This window comes from Rhipicephalus microplus, unplaced genomic scaffold (genome assembly GCF_043290135.1).
Source record: "Rhipicephalus microplus isolate Deutch F79 unplaced genomic scaffold, USDA_Rmic scaffold_14, whole genome shotgun sequence".
NCBI lineage: Eukaryota > Metazoa > Arthropoda > Arachnida > Ixodida > Ixodidae > Rhipicephalus > Rhipicephalus microplus.
In genome coordinates, this window is record NW_027464587.1 from 9,376,657 (window position 1) to 9,388,269 (window position 11,613).

The 11,613-nt window shown below is 47.3% G+C and overlaps 1 long non-coding RNA gene across 1 annotated transcript; it reads left to right on the plus strand.

Annotated features, from left to right (window-relative positions):
• The first annotated feature begins 968 nt into the window (after positions 1–968).
• Positions 969–3,402, plus strand: LOC119180937 (uncharacterized). Its single transcript, XR_005111124.2, has 5 exons — positions 969–1,497; positions 2,324–2,549; positions 2,670–2,843; positions 2,904–2,987; positions 3,048–3,402. It is a non-coding gene; the product is annotated as an uncharacterized LOC119180937 (long non-coding RNA).
• Positions 3,403–11,613: the final 8,211 nt, after the last annotated feature.

Below are 11,613 nucleotides of genomic sequence, written 5' to 3' on the forward strand. Positions count from 1 at the left end.
GTATGTTTTCATTAACAGACTTATTTTTAGGGCGGAATAGTACCGCCTTTGTTGTACTAGTGGTTATGTTTGATTGATAGCGCCCAAGGGCGACACCCGCAGTTGGGGCGCGTACACATGCTGAAAATGTGCCATTATACTCGTTTGTCAATGAAAAGCAGATCCCTCAAAGTGATATCAAGGTTTCTGCTAAAAGAATTTGGCGAGTGTATGCGTGTGATTCGAGCAATGTTACAGCACTTCAAAATGAAACAAAACACATTTGTCGCTTTACTTATGCGTGCCACAATATGCCAGTTAAAGCTGATGTTTCAAACAAAGTTTCTGCACACGACCTACTGTGTTTCTGCGTATCTTCTGCAATTTGTGTATGCGTATCGTCTGGAACCATCGTGATTCAGTGTGAACAATGAATGCCTAACAATAGTTTTTTTATCTCGTTGGACTACGTTTTCATTCAAGAAATATTTTCATAATAAATTTTCCTTCATTTGTAGAAAAGTTCCCGTCTGCTTGCCACTGTGACCCTTTGTGTGCTTTTTTTACGGTTCTATTTCTGCTTCAAACGTCCACACGAATGCAGCCAACTCTGACGAGGAATCATATCGCTTTATTTGCCATATTTTACACATTCATACACAATTCATGCACAATAAGAACGATTTGCACTGCCACAGCGATGGCTGAAGCAGACGACAGCGAACAGGTGCTGCCTAGCGCCACGCCGCTCGTAGGTGACGGCCCTAGCGGCAGAAGGTATGAACTAGAACGTGGGCGCTGGAAGAGGTGCTCTCTGGGCAGGTCAGGAGTGTAGTAGGTCATGGCCGCGGCACGCTCGGCGCGGCTTCACTCTCTCCCGTAGCGGCGCATAGGCGGCTTCCACTCCAGCAAGTTTTTTGTATCCTCCTGGGTGGTGACGCCACTTCAGTTGTCTTTAAATAAATTTATACGTTTTTGGAGCGTATAGGCAACAACAATAACGTAAAAAGTTTTGAAAAAATGTAAAAATAATTAAAACTAATTATAACTAACCCTACATAAGTGACGGCGCCATAGATGATGGGCGTTTCACGCTCATTCAGTAGGCAACCCCTTCAATACAATTACAGTGTACTAGAAGTTCTAAGGTCCGTTCGATTCACCTGCACCACGAGAACCAGTTCACGAAGTGCTGCACCCTACCGTTCGATTCAGCGGTGCAGCCTAGCGCGCCGCCCTCTGCACACCGCCGTTCGTTTCAAAAAGTGCGAGAGAGGTGCAGCCTTGGTTCACGTTTTATCCCGCGTTTTGTTGCACCTCTGGACGTGGGGGTGCCGGTACAGTGCCGGCGTGGTGCAGCGCAAGCAGACGATTGCAGCAGCAGCAGCAGCAGCAGCTCTGGCATCGACGATGGCGGTGAGAACAAACGTAGACGGCGTGGAAACGCTCCTGACACCTATCCTTAGCGAAGACGGAAGCCGAATTCCACAGGGCGCGGTTTTGCCTACAGTGCATCAGGTAGGCATACACCTGTTTTGTCTGCTAATTATTATTCATAGCGCCTGTGTTAATTAGAGCAATAAGTATGAACGTTTCGAATGTGAACGTTTCGACACCAAATTAAGCTGGATGCCAGTGCGCTGCTTGGTATTCGGACGGGCGTGTAATGCGCATCTCGCATATTTTGGCACCACAATCGCTTTGCAGGCTCTCGTGTGGACAGCATTTGTTAACACAAGGCCGTTTAACAAGGCTTTAAAAACGTGAACTGCGACGTGTTGTGTACGATTTATTGGTTGTGCATAATGTTACTACGGGCATGTTAAGAAGTTTTAATGGCCACGTTAGAGAGATTTCAGGGTAAGCAAGTTAACCCTGAAATATCTCGCAAGCACGTGTACACGGTCAACAGTTTTGACGTTGCCTTCCGTCGTCTTTTGCGGAGCCTTTCAAATCGTTCCATTCTTCACGTTGTGGCTCTTTGTTAGGTCCTCAGTATTTTTTATCTCAATATATTCGCGATCTTCACAATGTTGTGTATATTAAATGGCAGTTCAGTGTGTAAAAAAAAAAGCAAGGTTACTCCATGACCACTTTTTTTTTCAACAAAATAACGCTCGCAAGTCCCAAGCAGTTCAATTACCCCAAATTTAGTACGCAGTAATACAAGTATTTAAAGGTGCAAAATTTAACATTCTTTTAATATTTTGTCTTTCATGCACATCTGTGATTTCATTATTTCTTGCAAGATGTACGATTTTGTCAAATGAAATGGCATCATGCAACCTTTCAATCAGCAACAAAGCCTTCCTGAAGCATGACTCTTGCTACATTTTCTTTATAGATGGAACAGTAATCACATTGGTTTTTGAAAACGATGAGCCACAGCAACAAAACTGTGATGACCATGACTATGCTAGTCAACGTTTGTCAGACGTTCCACTTGTGTCACCCAGTCAAGCCAGTGAACATCCTTCAGAGCCTGAGCTGTGGAGCGGGCGGAAAACAAGATTTTTAATTAACAAATATAAGGAGCTTAAAGATCTTGTCGGCAAAAAGGGTGGCTTTCGGTAAGTGTTATTTGGAGTAATTGTGAAATGCACCACATGTCTAACCTATACATGTTGTTTCTCACACATGCCAAGTCTTTCTGTTTGTGATCATTGTATTTTTGAATGTATTTCTTTCAGCACGAAAAAGGCCCTGTGGCAAACACTTGCCGAAATGATATCTAGAGAGTTTGAATGTCTGTGTAGCCCGCTGCAAGTACAGAACAAATGGAAAAGTCTCGAGCGGGCTTACAAACGGACCAAATAAAAAAATAACTCTTCAGGAAGTGGAAGGGTGTCTAGCGAATTTGAAGAGTGAGTACAGGTTATATTCAGCTATTCATCACCATATTACCAATATTTTTTTATTTCTAGAGAACTGAGTGATGTTCTAGAAAAAGAACATCACATCACCCCGACAGTATTGATTACCCCAGGAAGGGTGATTGAAAAGAACAGGTAAAGTTATTGTACGTGAAATGTAAATATTTCATGTTTGTGAGGTTACATTCATTTCAGGGACAGCCACAATGCAAGCGGGCCTCATGATCATCCACCAGTAAGTGCATCTGAGGATGCAGAACCTGCCAGACCAGAAGGTGCGGCTGCTGCATATTCTGGCTCAGAAGAACCTGCGGAACACGAAGACCCAGCTGCAGCTGAAGAAGCGTCAAGCCAACCCCTTAAAAAAAGGAAAAGGGTGGATTGCACGCCAATTCAATGTCTCCTTCATGAATTTAGAGAAAGCCGGAAAGAGAGGGAGGAGCGGTCGAAGGCAAAGATGAGCCTTCTTGAACGCCTAGTGACTGCTGTAGAAAGCCAATGTAGAAAAAATTGTGAATAAATTAAGATAATAAATTGAGATTAATCAAAATTGTTTTTCTTAGACAACTTTATAGTCGACTCTTTCATACCACAAATTCTTCACCACATTCTCACTTCACACTATCGTTCATAAAGTACTCATTGAAGCACTAACAGTGCTTTTGAGCAATAGCCTTTCTCAGACATTCACTGTATGCAGCCAAACTTCGGTCTGTGACAACATTCTCATCATCATTTCCAATTTCTTCAATCTCTGCAGCTTCTTGGAGCTCAATAAGGAAATCTCTTTCTTTGTTGCATATGTTGTGCAACACACAAGCAGCCATTACTATAAGGCAGCACTGTTTGATTGTAGCAGCGTCAACAAAGTAAAGCCTTCGAAACCTTTGTTTCAGATGACCGAAGGTATTCTCAATGGCAGATCTCTGCTGCGAGTAGCACTTGTTATAGCGCTTTTTCCATGCTGGAAAGGTCTGTTCATTATCTCGGTATGGTGTCAACAACCACGGAAGCAAGGGGTATGCAGAGTCTCCAAGCAGGTAACTGTCTGCACACTTCGTCTGAGCTACCTCGAAGAAAGGGCCTTCACGAAGCACCCTGGCATCGTGTGCAGATCCAGGAAATCCTATTTACGTAGTCGAGAGTTCGACGGAATGCCGTCTGGTCAGGTAAAGGCATTGTTGAAAAAACAGGTCACTGACCAATGTCAAACAAAACAATGACGTTTCGGGACCCGTACGGGTCCCGAAACGTCATTGTTTTGTTTGACGTTGGTCAGTGACCTGTTTTTTCAACAGGAAATCCTATTAAAACGTCAATGAACTTGTTCCTGTCATTGCATATTCCCTGGAGCACCACAGATGGAAATTTCTTGCGGTTAAAGTACGAATGCGGCGACTCCTCCGGCTTCTTAATCTCTATGTGGCAACCGTCCACACAGCCTATGGTGTTGCGCGGACCTTTACCTTCGCTCCTTAGCAAAAAGCCAGTCTTGATCCGTTCTTGCTCACGACTGTCTGGCCAAGAAATGACTTCTTCGCTTATACTGAGTAAAAAGTTCAATACGCGCTCAATGCACGTGCGCACTGACGACTCAGATATATCAAATCTGTCGGCAAGGGAGTACATACTCGACTGGCTACCGAGGTAGCTCAGCACTACTAAGCAAGTCTTGTTTGCACTAATCCGTGGGCGACCACCAGGAGAATCTGGGAAGAACGAGGACGTCTGGTAGCGGGCAACGAGATCCCCGAACGTTTCCCGTGACAGCCGAAACATCCGTTAACTCGAAACCAAAATACCGGTCAACAACGTCCTCACAATACCTTGGCATGCGATTTCGGTCCAATCTCGCCGATTTCATTGCTATTGCTGCGACTAAGTCATCGTACTCTTCGTCGCTGTCAGAATCCATCAGCTCCATGGCGACTTGCACGACAGCTGAAAGCAGGCCAGAATTCATCTTCGTACAGAAAGGCTACAGGTGTGAGAATGTTAATTCACGAACGAAAACAACACACAGGGACGCACACACGACATACACGCACCCTTGTTTGGAACACAGCAGAAGACATGGCACAACCACTGCACTTCGGCATTCGATTCTGCGTGGCGCTGCTATCCAGCTGCGTCGACACCACTGCTACTCTTCTGAACTAGCCACGCACCCATCGTGCACCTATCGGGCACCACCATGAACCGGTTCCAAGTGGTGCAGGTGAATCGAACGGACCTCTAGTTAGAGGCAACGTTACTAGACTAGGTAACGTTGGTTCTAGTAAAGTTGGTTAGAGGTGTGCGCCGAGGTGATTTCGACCAGCGGCGGCGTGGGGGTCGTTCAGAGTCGGCGGCGCGCGGCCGATTTTCATCGGCGGCGGCGGCGCGGAAACCGAAACTAGTTGTAATTCAGGGATTTTCATCCAAATAGCACTAATGACACTACAAAGATGTATCGACATCACGATGAATGCAAAGCGTTTTGTAAAATAGTTTTTATTTCGCTTTCATAATAAAAAAACGCGTATTTCAATTTATGTCTATGTTCTAGACCACGAATGTGCAACACTTTGCTTGTCTTTTTTTTTAAATTTAAGATGCAGCAGTTTGTTTCTGTTGTTGGCTACGTCATACTTCATGAAACCTTCTTTCATTGAACATTGAGTGAGCACCGACGCACGTCACTCAGTTCGCTTTTTCCGAATTGGATCTCACTTTTACATTGTACGCTGCACGAAAAAAGAAGCACCTCTGCTACGAGTTTTCTTATTGCGATTGCAGGAAACCGCGCTTTTGAGTATCTGTCATGCCTTGAATGTTACTTTCCTTCAAACGAATCGAAATACCTACTTTTCACAATATGAGAATGTTTTATGTAGAGGTGCAAGATGCGGAAGAAAACAAATCTGCGAATTTAGTCAACTAGTCCTCACCGTTGTGTTTAATGAATGAAGTGTTGACATAAGCGTGGTGCAAAAAGGGCACTTGACCCCTTCAAGCCGAACCAGCACTTGCTACCCACTCTAGCGACAGCAACACGACCCCCTCCCTCAGCCATGATACAAGTTGAAAGAAGGGTTTCCTTACCCCCAAGACAAAAACCTGTCGATGGCCATATGTGAATATGAGAGTGCTGTATTGGGGGCTGGCTGGTCCCGACGAAGCAGAAGAAGAAGAAGACGGCCGACGGAGACGTACGTGGCCGGTGGGGACACCGACCAGCCTGAACACGCGAGTTGGCGCGAAGCGCCGAAAGAAAGCACAACAACCGCACTTCATGGTTACCTAACACACACTGTTTATTTTACAGTCGCCTTGAAATCCTCGATGCCAGAGCGGCGCCCCCTGGCATCCTCACATGTCAATCCGAAACCGAAAACCCAGAACACAACAATCATCCCCTCCTCGAAAAAAGCACACCTATACACTGTTTATATATATACATGCTCGATACCAACATATTTTACAAGGTATGTACAATAGAACACATGAAAATTCAGAGCACGGCACACCGAACTCACACACTACAAGTCCTGAAAATGCACTGACAAACAAAAAATGTACACAACTGTTGGGAACAAGAGTTCTACATCACATAGTCTTCGAACCGACGGGGCTTCTGCCGCTTCCGCTTAGGGCGGGCCCTTTTGGGTGTAGAATCAGGTGTCTCTGCACCTTGAGTAGAAGATTGTCAAGGCTCTGAACGAGCGTTAAAATTTGGGGTCTCATCAGAGCTCGCAGCATGAGCTTCGGAAGAATTTTGCGGACCGGAGTCTGGTTCAACGGTCTCAGCCGTATCTGAAGGTTCGAAGTGAACCGTATGACTTTGTGTACTTGAACCAGCGACACCGCCTGGTAACTTCTCCCCCCTTGAAGAAGAAATGCCTGTACATGGAGGCCACATGTAACAGTCTGATGCGTAGTTGAAAGGCGTGGACGGAACGTGATGAGGAAGACTTTTAGGTGTTGAAGGCTAATCCGTATGAAAAATAACAAGGCGCGAAGCATTCCAGATGTTACCATCACTTAAGCGATAAGAAGTGGGGCTAACCTGGCCCAAGTCTTTGTAAGGACCCCGATACTTGGGGCGCTTGCCTGGCACATGAACTTTGACTAGATCGCCAGTGCGAACTTTGGACTGCTTTGCACCTCGACGGGTGTCGATATACCTTTTCATTGCTTGTTGACGAGAAAAAACCCTGGTACGAATTTGATCAGGAGAAGACACTGCTATGTTACGAAGCAAAGAGACTATGTCGAGAGCAACTCGCGGTTGCCTACCGTGGAGAAGTTGAGCAGGAGACACTCCAGTGGTGCCTTGTGGTGTGAACCTGTACGAAGCAAAACATTCAGTCAAGACTTGCTTGAGAGGATGGTGCTCTAATTGGGCGATCTGGATATGTTCCTTCAGAACGCGATTAAAGCGCTCGATTTGGCCATTTGATTGGGGATAGAAAACTGATGACCTCAAGTGCTGAATTCCTCGTTGTAAAAAAAAAGCCTCGAAATGTTGGGACTGAAGCTGTGGACCATTGTCCGTAACTATGGCGTCAGGAGAACCTTCCCGGCTGAAGATTGAAGACAGAAACTCAATGATGACCTCAGAAGTAACCGTATGTGTGAAACAAAGCTCTGGTCATTTGGAATGGTAGTCGATGAGAGAAACAATGAACCGGGCATTTTGCGGAACATTATGCAAAGGACCGATGATGTCCATGCCGAGTTTCTGCCAAGGCCGATCAGGCCACTGGACTGGCTGCAACGGAGAAAATGCAGGTTTGGCAGACTTGTCAGCTGCTTGACATATATGGCAGTTGTAAACTGCATGCTCGACCTGCTTGTCTAAGGCTGGCCACCAGTACCTGTCTCGGAGATTCTGTTTGGTGCGGACAATGCCTGGATGGGCCTCATGGGCAAGCTGTATTAGCTTGTTACGAAAAGAAGGAGGGGGAATCACGCGTTCATCGCGGAAAAGCAAGTCCTCGACACAAGACAGTTCCTGTCGGACTGCGAAGTAAGGCGAGAATTCAGAAGCAAGAGCACATTTGCAAGGCCATCCTTCACGTAAATACTTGAGAACTTGAGACAAAGTGAAATCTGCAGCTGTAGCTGCCTGAAGCTCAGCTTTAGTGGTGCAGGAAGTAACTAATGAAACAACTTCCTCATCCCGCTTTTCAGTAACTGGTATCTGAAGAGGAAGGCGCAACAGTGCATCAGCAACCAAGTTATTAGGACCTTTGAAATATTGAACACTGAAATTATAATACATGAGTTTGGCACACCAACGGGAAATGCGAATGGGGCGGCGGCCTTCGGATCCTGCAGAAAGAAGAGCAACTAGTGCTTGGTGATCTGTACGTAATGTGAAGTGCCGGCCCCACAAGTAAACAAGCCATTTCTCACAGGCAAAAAGACACGCGAGAGCTTCACGCTCTCCTACTCAATATCTGCGTTCAGCAGGGGTCAACGTACGAGATGCAAAAGCAATAGTGATCAGCTGATCATCTCTGAGTTGTTGAAACACTGCTCCCAGTCCATCATCGGACGCATCCGTCGTGATGAGTCACATGGAGTCATGCCTGCAAGCAGCAGCGACTGTAGTCGACGACTACGCAACCTACTGCGGACTCCAGTGTGCCCCGGATAAGTCAGAATTTGTGCACGTACGTCCCTCCCCTCAGGACACAACTCAGCTCCATATCAGTCTTCCCTCGGGACCGATCCGTGAGGCCAAGGAGATCCGCGTCCTTGGCCTCTTCATACACCACCAACGCAAGGCCGACACCACAATAGCCAAACTTCGCACGGTGGGAGACCAGGTGGGCCATATGGTCCGCCGGGTCTCCAACAAGCGGGGCGAATTACGAAGCAGGGATGCAATGCGGCTTGCGCATGCTTTCGTAACGAGTAGAATACTCTACTCGACTCCCTACTTCCACCTACGCAAACACGAGGTTGGTCAACTCGAGGTCATCCACCGTAAAGTTATCAAGCGGGCTCTCGATCTCCCTATCACCACGTCCAACCAGAGACTTCTGGCCCTAGGCGTGGTGAATACCTACCGGGAACTTCGAGAAGCCCACCTCGTTAACCAATACACGCGCCTTGCACAGACCCATTCCGGTCGCCGCCTCTTGGACCGAATACACATCAAACACGATTACTATATTGAGGAAAGGGGTAGAGTGCCGGAACCGTGGAGACGCGCCCTCCGGGTCCGACCCCTTCCCCGCAACATGTCCAAAGAAAACCACAGTGGTCGCCGCCAGGCGCGCGCGGAAGCGTTGCAGCGACACTTAGGTCAAGAGGAACACGTATGCTACGTGGACGTTGCCGGCCCGCACAATGGGGGTGGTATACGGCCGCAGTCATACACAACACAAACACCGTAAACGGGCTCACTTTCAAAGCCTACAGCGCAACACACGCGGAGGAGATTGCCATCGCTCTGGCTCTCACCTATCCCTCTTCTAAACATATCATCACCGACTCACGAGGGGCCTGTCGGAACTATCAGCTAGGGTGGGCTTCACCGCTTGCTCAGCACATACTGGAATCTAGCTGCCGATACGTTAATCCAACTCCGCGAAATCTGGTTTGGGCACCTGGTGACCAAGGACTCAGGGGTAACGAACAGGCTGATCAGGCCGCCCGCGCACTCTCTTACCAGGCTATCTCCCTGTCTTTGGAAGCCTACTCGCAATCAGACAATTCGGCCCTTTCATTCAAAGATATTACCAATTACTACAAGGAGGAGCACCCGAGCTATCCAGACCCTTGTAAGGGACTGCATCGCGCTGACGAGCACCTCCTTTTAAAACTGTTTACCAATACTGTACTGTGCCCGGCGGTGCTAAAACATTTCAATTCATCCTTTGATGGCACGTGCCAGTTTTGTGGTGAGGTGGCTGACACCTTTCACATCGTCTGGGCGTGCCAGTCTAATCCATCTATCCCCCCCAACCCCAATCCCACGAGAGAGGACTGGGAGGCGGCCCTGCTCGGCTGTCAAGACCGGAAGGCCCAAGAGGCTCTGGTTCAACGGGCGCGGGCGGCGTTGTTTGCCATTGGAGCCCCGGAATAGGGGTTCCACCTAGTGCTGTGAGGGTAGGAGGCCAATAAGGCCCCAACCCAATCACCTCTCTGTAACCATTTAATGGTTATTAAATGTTTTCACCACCACCACCACCGTCGTTATGACGATGGGAAGCTTCTCATTGAAAATACTAACAGCTGGCTTTGAGGCCAGCATTGACTTAACTTGAATGAAGCTCTGCTCAGCTTCAGCTGACCAGTTAAAAGGCTGTGCTTGACGAAGTAGAGTACACAGTGGTTCAACAACATCAGCATAGTGAGGAAAAAACTTGGCATAATAACCAACAAGACCTAAAAATTATTGCAAGGTTTTAATATCAGTAGGCCGTGGGGCATTGACAATGGCCTTAACTTTAGATTCAACAGGTGTCAAGCCGCGGGAACTGACATTATGTCCTAGAAATTGTAACTCATTCACAGAAAAAATGCACTTGTTATAAAGTTTCATACCACATTCACTGATGCGGTTGAGAACAGTATGCAAGTTAGCATCGTGATCTTCGCGAGTACGTCCCCACACCAAAATATCATCCAAGTAACAAAGGGTGCCATTACAACCCTTAAGAATAATTGACATCATTTTCTGAAACACTGCAGGGGCAGATGCAAGCCCGAAACACACGCGGCGAAACCGAAACAAGCCTTCGTGCGATACAAATGTGGTCAAGTCTATACTGCACTCAGAAAGTTCAACTTGGTGATAAGCGGACGCGAGGTCCAGCTTGGAGAAACATACCGCTCCGGAGAGCTGATGAAGCAGTTCTTCGATGTGAGGAAGTGGAAACCCGTCTACGACGATCGCCTTGATCGGTTCTCGTAAGTCGACGCATAGTCGAAGGGATCCATCTTTTTTCTTGATGACGACCAGTGGAGAAACCCAGTCGGAAGCAGAGATAGGCTCGATGATTCCGCTGGCTTGAAGGCGAGACAGTTCCGCAGAGACTTGCTCACGGAGAAGAAGAGGAATGCGGCGCAGCTTGGCACGCACAAGGCACACACCTGGTCGACGCATCACTTTATGCACAAAACCACGCACACAACCCAGTTCACGGGTGAACAGGTGGTGAAATTCAGAAAGCGCATTGGCTGGAAGATCATCTTGGACGTCGACTTGAGCACACGTCATAGACGCATCGACGATGTTCATGGACAAAGCCCTAATGGCATCACGTCCCAAAAGTGAGCTGCCATTGGCTGTTACATAAAAAGTAATGGAAGCAGTGTGACTGAAACAAGAGACCTGAGCTGTAAATTGACCTAAATTATCAATCGTTCCCTTGGAATATGTTTATAGAACGACGTGTGAAGGCAAAAGCCGAATGTTGGAAAAATGACTGTGAAAGTCAGCGGCACTGATTAAAGAGACTGAGGCACCAGTGTCCACGAAAAATGACAAGGGCACATGGCCCACTGAAACTACGATGCTGGGCTCGGACGTAGAGTGGAGGCCATCCACATTTAAAACAGTGACCGTATTGGTTTGTGCAGTGCTCGAAGGAGCGGACGAAGAAACTGGTTTTAGAAGATTTGCTGGACGGGAATTGCATACGGACTGAAAATGTCCGATTTTTCTGCACGCAAGACAAGTGCGGTTTCTCGCGGGACACTGCGCAAAATTGGCTAAATGCCGAGCCGATCCACAACGAAAGCAATGCGCGGTTGCGCTTGG